General features: G+C 45.8%; 1 pseudogene; it reads right to left on the bottom strand.

Moving 5' to 3' along the window:
- Positions 1-742: 742 nt before the first annotated feature.
- LOC121290062 lies at positions 743-1,134 on the bottom strand (annotated as a pseudogene).
- Positions 1,135-13,042: the final 11,908 nt, after the last annotated feature.

Raw genomic sequence — 13,042 nt, 5'->3', positions numbered from 1 at the left:
AGGTCTCATGAAGAGGTTCTGAGTCTCATATAGTTTAACAGTAAGTGTTTATTAACTACTTGTAACTACATACATATATACAGTATAAGGTATAATCTAGGAGCTATAAGGACTAAGCTAGAGGCTGTCTCCATGCTTGCCTCTACACATGTCTCTGTCCATTTGAGACTGCCCTCTAGAATCAGTTCATGTGTTTCTTTACATCACAATGTGGCGTTACTATATCTTAATCCTTTCTATGCCATACCCTTACACTACGAGAATCAGTTGGATGATTCCAGACTGTTGGACAAACAGCCATTTTTTTGATCAATCTCCAATAGTTTCACATACAGAAGAGTTTAAAAAGAATGGAAAATGAAGCACATTTTTAATGCATCTCCATTTTCTTTTTCTCCAAATGTATTTGGAAGATTAATCTTTAATTCCTGGAGTCTCCAGGACAGTCTTGGAATGTTAGAAACCTTGTAGCTTTCCTTAAAACATTAACAGACTGCATAAAATAGAACTACAGAATTGCTTGAAAAATAAATATATGAGAGGAGTGGGCAGGAGTATGGGATTAAATATTCACAATTACAGTAATTATTCATAATTAATTATTTATCCACTTCAACTTACAGATTCTGCTCCCAGCACTGTTTCTTGCAACATTTTCATGTCTTAACAATCCTGTTACAACTAAATATGGCACGGGATGCTCATGTTCCCTGTTGTTATGGCCGGGGATATAGTTATATAGTTATAGGTGCAATTTTTCAATAGATTGTTCCTTATTTTTGCCCTTTGCCAATTTGGCAATATTCAGCCTTGCATTCCAGACTTGTCTTGACATCATTGTCCAGCTTCAGCCTAGTAATCAAGTTTAAATGCCAGTGTGAACCCTGGCACCATTGGCAATATAGCTCACAAACTGATTCCTGTACACTTGAGAACTCGATGAACCTGCTAATGGCCCCTCATGATCTGACCCCCATCATCCATGTATACGAGCATTGAACAAACATTGCATTTCTGCCTCAGCTCCTTCGAGAGCGGAGGGGACATCATTTCTCTGCAGATGTAAGATGGAGCATTGAAGAGCCTCTTGCAGTTCTTCCTCTGGGACGATGTTTGGCAGGGATTGCTCCTCATTCTGGCGCCCAGTGGCAATGGCTGTTGGTGAAAAGAGAATGCATGCAAGTGACCATTCCTCACTGCTATGGTCAGAATGCCAATTTGCCCCGTTCTTATGGCCCGGGATGCTCATTTTTTTCCAATATGTGCCAATTTGTATTAATTGCTCATTGCTTGCTGTTTCATACTTTGTTGAAGGCTGCCACATCAACAGACAGCATATAATCTTCAAATCATCTCACAAATCTGTTCCCACCTTGTCATCTTCAAACACACGCACGGAATCTGTAGCTCCTGGATGTCACAGTCCACTAGAATCAGCTTGGAGGAACCAAAAACTAAGCTTCATATTGAGCTAGACGCTCTTTACCTTCTCAGCCGTTCCACTTCCCTCCTCATTCTCGGATCCAAAGAGACCAATGTTGTCATCGGCAAGGTCTTTTATTGCTTTTGTTGGTTTTATATGTTATGTTTTGTGTGTGATATTTGAGCACCTGAAAGGCAAGTCTTTGTCCTTTCATTGGACAGAATATTATTGTGTCACACAAGTGCAATGGTAGAAGTCAGTTGAAAGTTCAAGAGCCTCAATCACAGCTCTGTCAGTGGGTGAATGAACTTATCCCCTGACGTAGCTCCTGTCTGCCAGGTAGTCCTTAAGCCCCTTCATCCCGGAGGCAGATTTCAGGTCTCCACAGTCCCTGATGGTAGTTGCAATGGTGGTTCAGATTTAAGCCTGAAGCTGTTTTGCCTCAGGCTGTTGAGAGTACGTATGGCAGTGATCAGAAGGCTCGCTGTTGCTGTGGGATAGGGTGCTCAGGCCCTGTTGCTCTTGGCTGGAATGCTTAAGCTCTGTTGCTATGGACCAGAGTTCTTGTGCTCTATGGCTATGAGCCGGCAATGTTCATGCTCCGTTGCTATGGGCCAAGGTGCTCGTGCTCTGTTACAGTGGACATAGAATGCTCGTGCTCCGTTGCTATGGGGTACTCACGCCCTGTTGCTGTGGGCCAGATTGCTCATACTTCATTGCTATGGTCCGGGATGCCATGACGCTGGTGGGTTGCAGCTCTATGGAGTGGCTGCTGACAGTTTGTGCCCTGTTTCTGGCTTCTTGTTCCCTAGGCGGTGAGTGTCAGAAATCTACCCAAGGACGTGAGCTGGGAGCTGACCCCAGGCCCTGTGCCACAAGAAGACTCTCAAACATCCCAGGCCTGTGGCTCTGGGGCTGCACGAGGAGCCTGATGGGAATACTCTTTGAAAAGGGGGATCCTGATGATGAAAAACCTCGTTAAAATATTTCTGGATGAGGACATTCCTTCCTTAAAAAGGGTCCTGAAGGATCGATGCCTTCTTTAATGGGATCCAGATTGTAAAAGAACTCTTTAAGACATCCTAATACAAGTACTTCTTCTTAATCGGATTGCCTTGATGGTAGGACACCCTCCTCAACTGTTGCTCTGTCTCTTCTCCATTTGTGTGCAGGAGGCACCGACGATTATGCTGGAAGAATGAGAAGCATTTCGCACATGATGCGTTGCTTAGGCCGCGACAATTTTAAATTTGACTTTATTCCGTACGGTTGCCATTGTACCCGCAAGAAAAGACGGATGGTGATCGGAAAGCCAGTGGATTTTATCGATTGGTAGGTACTGCGATTCTTGGCAGTGAGGATGGAAAGAATTAATCTGCATTCACATAGTGCCTTCCACATCCTTGGGATATCCCAAAGTGCTTCACAGTCAACAGATTACCCTTTGGATGCAGTCAAACACAGCAGCCAGTTCCCACACAGTAAGACCTCACAAACACCAATGAGATAAATAACCGATTAAGCAGTTTTAGAGGTGTTGGCTGAGGGATAAATGTGAGCCAAGCTACCCGAAGGACTCCCTTGTTTTTCTTTGAATAGTGTTGGGGATCTTTTACATCTATCTGAATAGACGGGCAGAGATTTGGTTTCCAGCAATGCAGTACCCCTCCACGTTACACCTGAATTGTGTACTTAAATCTGGTCAGTAGGGCTAAAACATATGTTATGCTTATTCAGGGTCTACTATTGAATCAATAAAATTCATATGTAACATATGAAAATAGTCAGATAAATACTAGCTAATCCACTGAACATGCCCTATCCTAACACAGTAATTTCCGCACAGCGCCATTCAATCCCCTGTCACATGCAGCCATGAACTCTTATGGAAAAGCCAAAAAGGAACAAAAACCATAAGCCAATTTCAGAAAGGTCTGTGATATTAAGAATAATTCTAACTGCTTGGGGTATGGGAACCGATATCATTCTGACACCTAGAGACCTGACATCTAACTTTAAAAAAAAAATAGGGTATATGGATAAATTAACAGTCCAAATAAAAGAGAGCAGAGCATGTTCAGAAAAAATATACACGAGAGTAAATTTTGGAAAGGTTGGAGAGGAGATGGGGTAAATCATGAGGTAATGATTAGGGATAATCCAACTTGAATTTTCAAAGACTGCAGATTGTAATTAACAGGAAAGTTTGAAGTTGTCCAGGTTTAGTGATGGGGAGAAATAAAATTTCAAACCCTGCTTTGCCTCTGTTACTAGCAGCCTTGTGCAGTAATATTCTTTGCAGTTTCAAAAATACACAATCATGGTGCTGTGATCATCCCCAAATTGGCCAGCCATAGGGGTACAGTTGGAGAAGGCTGGTGGGAAATGTACTGTGGTTCAGATACTATTTCCACCCTTTAAACCAAGATTAGTATATGAAAGACAAAAACAAAAACAGAATTACCTGGAAAAACTCAGCAGGTCTGGCAGCATCGGCGGAGAAGAAAAGAGTTGACGTTTCGAGTCCTCATGACCCTTCGACAGAACTTGAGTTCGAATCCAAGAAAGAGTTGAAATATAAGCTGGTTTAAGGTGTGTGTGTGGGGGGCGGAGAGAGAGAGAGAAGTGGAGTGGGGGTGTGGTTGTAGGGACAAACAAGCAGTGATAGAAGCAGATCATCAAAAGATGTCAACAACAATAGAACAAAAGAACACATAGATGTTAAAGTTAAAGTTGGTGATATTATCTAAACGAATGTGCTAATTAAGAATGGATGGTAGGGCACTCAAGGGATAGCTCTAGTGGGGGTGGGGAGGGCATAAAAGATTAAAAAAAAAATTTAAAAATAATGGAAATAGGAAAAGGAAAATCTATATAATTTATTGGGGAAAAAAAAGGAAGGGGGAAACAGAAAGGGGGTGGGGATGGGGGAGGGAGCTCACGACCTAAAGTTGTTGAATTCAATATTCAGTCCAGAAGGCTGTAAAGTGCCTAGTCGGAAGATGAGGTGTTGTTCCTCCAGTTTGCATTGGGCTTCACTGGAACAATGCAGCAAGCCAAGGACAGACATGTGGGCAAGAGAGCAGGGTGGAGTGTTAAAATGGCAAGCGACAGGGAGGTTTGGGTCATTCTTGCGGACAGACAGCAGGTGTTCCGTAAAGCGGTCGCCCAGTTTACGTTTGGTCTCTCCAATGTAGAGGAGACCACATTGGGAGTGTGCAGTAGACTAAGTTGGGGGAAATGCAAGTGAAATGCTGCTTCACTTGAAAGGAGTGTTTGGGCCCTTGGACGGTGAGGAGAGAGGAAGTGAAGGGGCAGGTGTTGCATCTTTTGCGTGGGCATGGGGTGGTGCCATAGGAGGGGGTTGAGGAGTAGGGGGTGATGGAGGAGTGGACCAGGGTGTTCTGGAGGGAGCGATCCCTACGGAATGCCCATAGGGGGGGTGAAGGGAAGATGTGTTTGGTGGTGGCATCATGCTGGAGTTGGCGGAAATGGCGGAGGATGATCCTTTGAATGCGGAGCCTGGTGGGGTGATAAGTGAGGACAAGGGGGACCCTATCATGTTTCTTGGAGGGAGGAGAAGGCGTGAGGGAGGATGCGCGGGAGATGGGCCGGACACGGTTGAGGGCCCTGTCAACGACCGTGGGTGGAAAACCTCGGTTAAGGAAGAAGGAGGACATGTCAGAGGAACTGTTTTTGAAGGTAGCATCATCGGAACAGATGCGACGGAGGCGAAGGAACTGAGAGAATGGGATGGAGTCCTTACAGGAAGCGGGGTGTGAGGAGCTGTAGTCGAGGTAGCTGTGGGAGTCGGTGGGTTTGTAATGGATATTGGTGGACAGTCTATCACCAGAGATTGCGACAGAGAGGTCAAGGAAGGGAAGGGAAGTGTCAGAGATGGACCCCGTGAAAATGATGGAGGGGTGGAGATTGGAAGCAAATTTAATAAATTTTTCCAGGTCCTGACGAGAGCATGAAGCGGCACCGACGTAATCATCGATGTACCGGAGAAAGAGTTATGGAAGGGGGCCGGAGTAGGACTGGAACAAGGAATGTTCCACGTACCCCATAAAGAGACAGGCATAGCTGGGGCCCATGCGGATACCCATAGCCACACCTTTTATTTGGAGGAAGTGAGAGGAGTTGAAGGAGAAATTGTTCAGTGTGAGAACAAGTTCAGCCAGACGGAGGAGAGTAGTGGTGGATGGGGATTGTTTGGGCCTCTGTTCGAGGAAGAAGCTAAGGGCCCTCAGACCATCCTGGTGGGGGATGGAGGTGTAGAGGGATTGGACGTCCATGGTGAAGAGGAAGCGGTTGGGGCCAGGGAACTGGAAATTGTTGATGTGACATAAGGTGTCAGAGGAATCACGGATGTAGGTGGGAAGGGACTGGACAAGGGGAGAGAGAAGGGAGTCAAGATAACGAGAAATGAGTTCCATGGGGCAGGAGCAAGCTGAGACGATCGGTCTACCGGGGCAGTTCTGTTTGTGCATTTTGGGTAGGAGATAAAAGCGGGCCGTCCGAGGTTGGGCGACTATCAGGTTGGAAGCTGTGGGAGGGAGATCCCCAGAGGAGATGAGGTCAGTGACAGTCCTGGAAACAATGGCTTGATGTTCAGTGGTGGGGTCATGGTCCAGGGAGAGGTAGGAGGAAGTGTCTGCGAGTTGACGCTCAGCCTCCGCGAGGTAGAGGTCAGTGCGCCAGACAACAACAACACCACCCTTGTCAGCGGGCTTGATGACAATGTCAGGGTTGGACCTGAGAGAATGGAGTGCAGTAAGTTCAGAGGGAGACAGGTTAGAATGGGTGAGAGGAGCAGAGAAATTGAGACGACTAATGTCGCGCCGACAGTTCTCAATGAAAAGATCAAGAGAAGGTAAGAATCCAGAGGGAGGGGTCCAGGTGGAGGGAGAATATTGGAGATGGGTAAAAGGATCCGTTGAACTGGGAGAGGACTCCTGCCCAAAGAAGTGAGCCCGGAGACAAAGACGGCGGAAGAAGAGTTCAGCATCATGCCAAGCCCGAAATTCATTGAGGTGAGGGCGTAAGGGTATGAAACTAAGTCCTTTGCTGAGCACTGAACGTTCAGCATCGGAGAGGAGAAGGTCAGGGAGTATAGTGAATACACGGCTGGGGTTGGGATTGGAAGAAAGGGTGGGGACGGAGGAACAGGCAGGGGTGGAGGGTCCTGGATGGGTGTTGGTGTCGATGAGTTGTTGGAGCTTGCGTTCCTTAGCACTTGAGAGAAAGAGAAAAAGTTTCTTGTTGAAGCGTCGGATGAGCCAAAGGATAAAATGAAACTGGGGGCACGCGCAGCTTTGAAAAAGGGTACGGCGGTGCTGCTGGAAGGAGAGGTCGAGTGTGTTCATATGGCGGCGCATGGCACTGAGTGTGGATTTCAGAATGTGACGGGAACAGCAGTCCGAAAAACATTTTATGTCCCGGAGAAACCTGTAATCCTGGGTCGATTCGAAACATGAGGGGTGGAATTTCAGCTGAAATCCACGTGGGGTGAGTCGGAGATGGAGACAGTCACTGAGAAAGGAGATATGGCTGTGAAAGCGGGTTTTAGTAAACACCTTGTCAAACACCAGGAGGGAAATGGAAAGCAAGGAAGGTGAGCAGGGCAAAAGAGAGGAACGGAAATCTTGTCGCAGAAAAGAACAGAACTTCTTCAAGGAGGTAGGCATTTCTTGAAGAGCAGTGGCAGTCAATTAAACACAGAGATAAAAACAAAAATACTGCAGATGCTGGAAATCCAAAACAAAAACAAAAACAGAATTACCTGGAAAAACTCAGCAGGTCTGGCAGCATCGGCGGAGAAGAAAAGAGTTGACGTTTCGAGTCCTCATGACCCTTCGACAGAACTTGAGTTCGAGTCCAAGAAAGAGTTGAAATATAAGCTGGTTTAAGGTGTGTGTGTGGGGGGCGGAGACAGAGAGAGAAGTGGAGTGGGGGTGTGGTTGTAGGGACAAACAAGCAGTGATAGAAGCAGATCATCAAAAGATGTCAACAACAATAGAACAAAAGAACACATAGGTGTTAAAGTTAAAGTTGGTGATATTATCTAAACGAATGTGCTAATTAAGAATGGATGGTAGGGCACTCAAGGTATAGCTCTAGTGGGGGTGGGGAGAGCATAAAAGATTTTTTTAAAAATTTAAAAATAATGGAAATAGGTGGGAAAAGGAAAATCTATATAATTTATTGGAAAAAAAAAGGAAGGGGGAAACAGAAAGGGGGTGGGGATGGGGGAGGGAGCTCACGACCTAAAGTTGTTGAAATCAATATTCAGTCCAGAAGGCTGTAAAGTGCCTAGTCGGAAGATGAGGTGTTGTTCCTCCAGTTTGCATTGGGCTTCACTGGAACAATGCAGCAAGCCAAGGACAGACATGTGGGCAAGAGAGCAGGGTGGAGTGTTAAAGTGGCAAGCGGCAGGGAGGTTTGGGTCATTCTTGCGGACAGACCGCAGGTGTTCTGTAAAGCGGTCGCCCAGTTTACGTTTGGTCTCTCCAATGTAGAGGAGACCACATTGGGAGCAATGAATGCAGTAGACTAAGTTGGGGGAAATGCAAGTGAAATGCTGCTTCACTTGAAAGGAGTGTTTGGGTCCTTGGACGGTGAGGAGAGAGGAAGTGAAGGGGCAGGTGTTGCATCTTTTGCGTGGGCATGGGGTGGTGCCATAGGAGGGGGTTGAGGAGTAGGGGGTGATGGAGGAGTGGACCAGGGTGTCCCGGAGGGAGTGATCCCTACGGAATGCCCATAGGGGGGGTGAAGGGAAGATGTGTTTGGTGGTGGCATCATGCTGGAGTTGGCGGAAATGGCGGAGGATGATCCTTTGAATGCGGAGGCTGGTGGGGTGATAAGTGAGGACAAGGGGGACCCTATCATGTTTCTTGGAGGGAGGAGAAGGCGTGAGGGCGAATGCGTGGGAGAAGGAACACACGTCAAAGAACTGTTTTGGAAAGTGGCATCATTGGAACAGATGCGTGGGGGCGAAGGAACTGAGAGAATGGGATGGAGTCCTTCTAGGAAGCGGGGTGTGAGGAGCTGTAGTCGAGGTAGCTGCGGGAGTCAGTAGGCTTGTAATGAATATTGGTGTACAGTCTACCACCAGAAATTGAGACAGAGAGGTCAAGGAAGGGAAGGGAAGTGTCAGTGATGGACCATGTGAAAATGATGGAGGGGTGGAAATTGGAAGCAAAATTAATACATTTTTTCAGGTCCAGACTAGAGTATGAAGCAGCACCAAAGCAGTCATTGATGTACTGGAGAAAGAGGAGGCCTGAGTAGGACTGGAAAAAGGAATGTTCCACATACCCCATAAAGAGACAGGCATAACTGGGACCCATGCGGGTACCATAGCCACACCTTTAATTTGGAGGAAGTGAGACGAGTTTAAGCAGAAATTGTTCAGTGAGAGAACAAGTTCAGCCAGACGGAGAAGACTGGTGGTGGATGGGGATTGTTCAGGCCTCTGTTCGAGGAAGAAGCGGAGAGCCTTCAGACCATCCCGGTGGGGGATGGAGGTGTAGAGGGATTGGACGCCAATGGTGAAGAGCAGGTGGTTGGGGCCAGGGAACTGGAAATTGTTGATGTGATGTAGGGTGTCAGAGGAATCGCGGATGTAGGTGAGAAGAGACTGGACAAGGGGAGAGAGAATGGAGTCAAGTTAGCAAGTAATGAGTTCCATGGGGCAGAAACAGGCTGACATGATCGGTCTGCTGGGACAGTCCTGTTTGTGGATTTTGGGAGGAGGTAGAAGCGGGCCATCTGAGGCTGGGAGACAATGAGGTTGGAAACTGTGGAGGGAAGATCTCCAGAGGAGATGAGGTCAGTGACAGTCCTGGAAACAATGGCTTGATGTTCAGTGGTGGGGTCATGGTCCAGGGGGAGGTAGGAGGAAGTGTCTGTGAGTTGACGCTCAGCCTCCGCGAGGTAGAGGTCAGTACGCCAGACAACAACAGCACCACCCTTGTCAGCAGGTTTGATGACAAAGTCAGGGTTGGACCTGAGAGAACGGAGTGCGGCAAGTTAAGACAGAGACAGGTTAGAGTGGGTGAGAGGAGCAGAGAAATTGAGACGACTGATGTCACACCAATAGTTCTCAATGAAAAGATCAAGAGCAGGTAAGAATCCAGAGGGAAGGGTCCAGGTGGAGGGAGAATATTGGAGGTGGGTAAAAGGATCTGTTGAACAGGGAGAGGACTCCTGCCCAAAGAAGTGAGTACAGAGACGAGGGTGGCAGAAGAAGAGTTCAGCATCATGCCGAGCCCGAAATTCATTGAGGTGAGGGCGTAAGGGTATGAAACTGAGTCCTGTGCTGAGCACTGAACGTTCAGCTTCAGAGAAGGGAAGGTCAGGGGGTATGGTAGATTCATGGCCGGGGCTGGGATTGGAAGACGGGATGGAGTCAGAGGGATGGGAAGGGGTGGAGGGTCCTGGATGGGTGTTGGTGTCGATGAGTTGTTGGAGTTTGCGTTCCTTTGCACCTGAAAGAAACAAACAAAGTTTCTTGTTGAGGCGTCAGATGAGACAAAGAATAAAATGAAACTGGGGGGCAAGGACAGCTTAGAGATAGGGTGAGTCGGTGCTGCTGCAGGGAGAGGCTGAGTGTATTCATATGGCAGCGCATGCACTGAGCGTGGATCTCAGGATGTGACGAGAACAGCAGTCCGAGGAGCACTGTATGTCCCGGAGATACCTGTAATCCTGGGTGGGTTCGAAACATGAGGGATGGAACTTCAGTTGGAATCCACGTGGGGTAAGTCAGAGACAGAGACAGTCACTGAGGAATGAAATATGGCTGCGAAAGCAAATTTTAGTAAACAACTTGTCAAACACCAGGAGAGAAATGGAAAGCAATGAAGGTGAATAGGGCAAAAGAGACAAGCGGAAATCCTGTCGGAGAGAAGAGCAATACTTCTTCAAGGTAGGCATTCCTGGAAGAGAAATGGCAGTCAATTAAATACTAAGATAAAAACAAAATACTGTGGATGCTGGAAATCTGAAACAAAAACAAAAATAGCTGGAAAAATTCAGATCTGACAGCATCTGCGGAGAGGGACACAGGTAACATTTTGAGCCCATATGACTCTTCATCAGAACTAAGGAAAAATAGAAATGAGGTGAAATATAAGCTGGCTGAGGAGGGTGGGACAGGTAGAGCTGGATAGAGGGCCAGTGATTGGTGGAGGCAAAGAAGAGATTGCCAAAGATGTCAGAGACAAAAGGATAAAGAGGTGTTGACGGTGGTGATATTATCTAAGGAATGTGCTAATTAAGGGTAGAAAGCAGGACGAGCAAGGTACAGATAGCCCTAGTGGGGGTGGGGTGGGGGGAAGGGATCGAAATAGGCTAAAAGGTGGAGATAAAACAATGGATGGAAATAAATTTTAAAATAATAGAAGTAGGTGGGAAAAGAAAAATATATTTAAAAAATATATTTTTTAAATTATAAATTATTGGAAAAAGGGGGAACCAGAGAAAGGGTTTTTCCAATTTTCAATAATTTACAATTTTTTATTATAGTTTTTAAATAATTTTTTTTTCCATCCATTGTTTTATCTCCACCTTTTAGCCCATTTTGATCCCTTCCCCCCAACCCACCCCCACTCGGGCCATTTGCCACTTGCTCGTCCTTCTTTCTACCTTTAATGGCACAATTAGCACATTCCTTAGATAATATCACCACCGTCAACACCCCTTTGTCCTTTTGTCTATGACAGCTTTGGCAATCTCTTTGCCGACACCAATCACTGGCCCTCTATCCAGCTCTACCTGTCCCACCCTCCTCAACCAGCTTATATTTCACCTCAAATCTATTTTTCCTTAGTTCTGATGAAGAGTTGTATGGGCTCAAAATGTTAACTGTATTCCTCTCCGCAGATGCTGTCAGACCTGATGAGTTTTTCCGACTATTTTTGTTTTTGTTGCGTATTTTCAGTGTTCTCCCCGTCTGCCATTGTAAATTTCTGTCCATCATGTCCTGATCCACTGACGCCCACTGTAAATTCATCCTTCCTCGTCATTCCTCTCATGTGAATGTTTCTTCTGAATGAATGTTACTCCCTATCTGTTCCAAGGTGCTGCCTTCAGCATCAGTGCTGCTACAATTCACGAGTAGGAGAAGGTTGCAACCCAATGGTCCACTACAGATGGAGCTGCATTGATGGGATTGTAGAGTGTCCTTCAAGTAAGTTTATTTGATGAAGATTATGTATATTCAGAATACAGACAATGAGCAGTAGATAGAGCTGACCCTGGGCACTTGCAACATCCTTCAGTGAGTGACACCGAACACAAGGGGAGAGGGAAGTCTGCCAGCACATATTGTAGCTCCCCTGAAAGGAAAATGTCGATTCTGATGGGGAGAAAGAAAGGCTTGTATTTCTATAGCGTCCTTCAAAACCTTGGGACATTCCAAAGCAATTTACAATCAGTTAAGTATTCTTGAAATGTAGTCACTGTTGTAGTATAAGGAAACTTAACAGCTGCTTGACATCTACTATTTAGTCTATGTTTGACATATTGTATAACTCCTCCTCTGACTTTGCAACAAAATTAAATTCCCTGTTGAATCTCTGGTCTGTGCATAATATTAATAGACTAAGTTGATTGTTAATCTGAGGTCCATGGAACCTGTGGATGGTTGGAGGTGAGTGGGGGGGTGGAATGTTTGTGTGGAGGGCAGGCAGCTGATATTCAGAGTTTGGTTTGTAGTACATGTAGTCTCTCTATGCAAATCTGGGTTCTACAATTACAAAAATGCTGCACAAAAGCTGAAAGTGTGAGAGTGAAATAGTTTCATATGCAATTGACTGTGTTAATAACCTAATGTACTCCCTGTTATTGTGCTGGGATCATGAAACTCCTACATTTTTAGCACCTTTCTTAGAGATCATACATTTTTAAAAAAAGATTATTGTGTTTTGTTGTTTGAATTTTTCTCTTTGGCTGTTTCTCAAAAGTTTTTTCTTACTCACCATTTAGGACACACGGCAAATTTGTGTCACGTAGCTAGGTGCACATGTGACTACTATCTGGCCCTCTGTCTGTTCCCATTCCCAATCTGGGAGAAGTACAAGAATCAGCCATTGAAAAATTGCTCCAAAGACATCCAATGCTTTTTTCCTGATTAAAAGGGAAAGGAAAAAAAATAAAGATTTCGAAAATGATAAGTCCAGTTCTGTGTGCAGTTTGTTCTCTGCTGGTCTGTCTGAGTGTTTGGAATGACAATGAAGACCTGTCAACTAGCCAACTCAAAATGGCATTCTCGAAGAACCTAGTGGACCAATAGTTTGTGTGATATATTTCAACAATATTGGAGGATCTATGGTTGGGAAGGTGAGCAGGAGAGAGACATCAACTGATGTAAGAAACTATGAGGGAAAAGTGGTCACTCCCTTTGAATCCACATCCTTCCACAGATGATGCACAACCTGCCCTATCATTGACTCAAGATCATTCAATAATACTCCAGAGTGATGATCCGACTTCATAATCCACAGCAGATCTCCTAGACCAACTGGCCTTCCTGGGCGTTAATAATGAATATAACTCCTTCTTCCAGGTGAGATGAGAAATTGAAAAGTGAATGGGCCTGGGAGAGCTCTGCAT

The sequence above is a fragment of the Carcharodon carcharias genome, chromosome 17 (assembly GCF_017639515.1).
Source record: "Carcharodon carcharias isolate sCarCar2 chromosome 17, sCarCar2.pri, whole genome shotgun sequence".
In the NCBI taxonomy this organism is placed as follows: domain Eukaryota; kingdom Metazoa; phylum Chordata; class Chondrichthyes; order Lamniformes; family Lamnidae; genus Carcharodon; species Carcharodon carcharias.
This window is presented reverse-complemented; position numbering and strand designations above follow the sequence as displayed.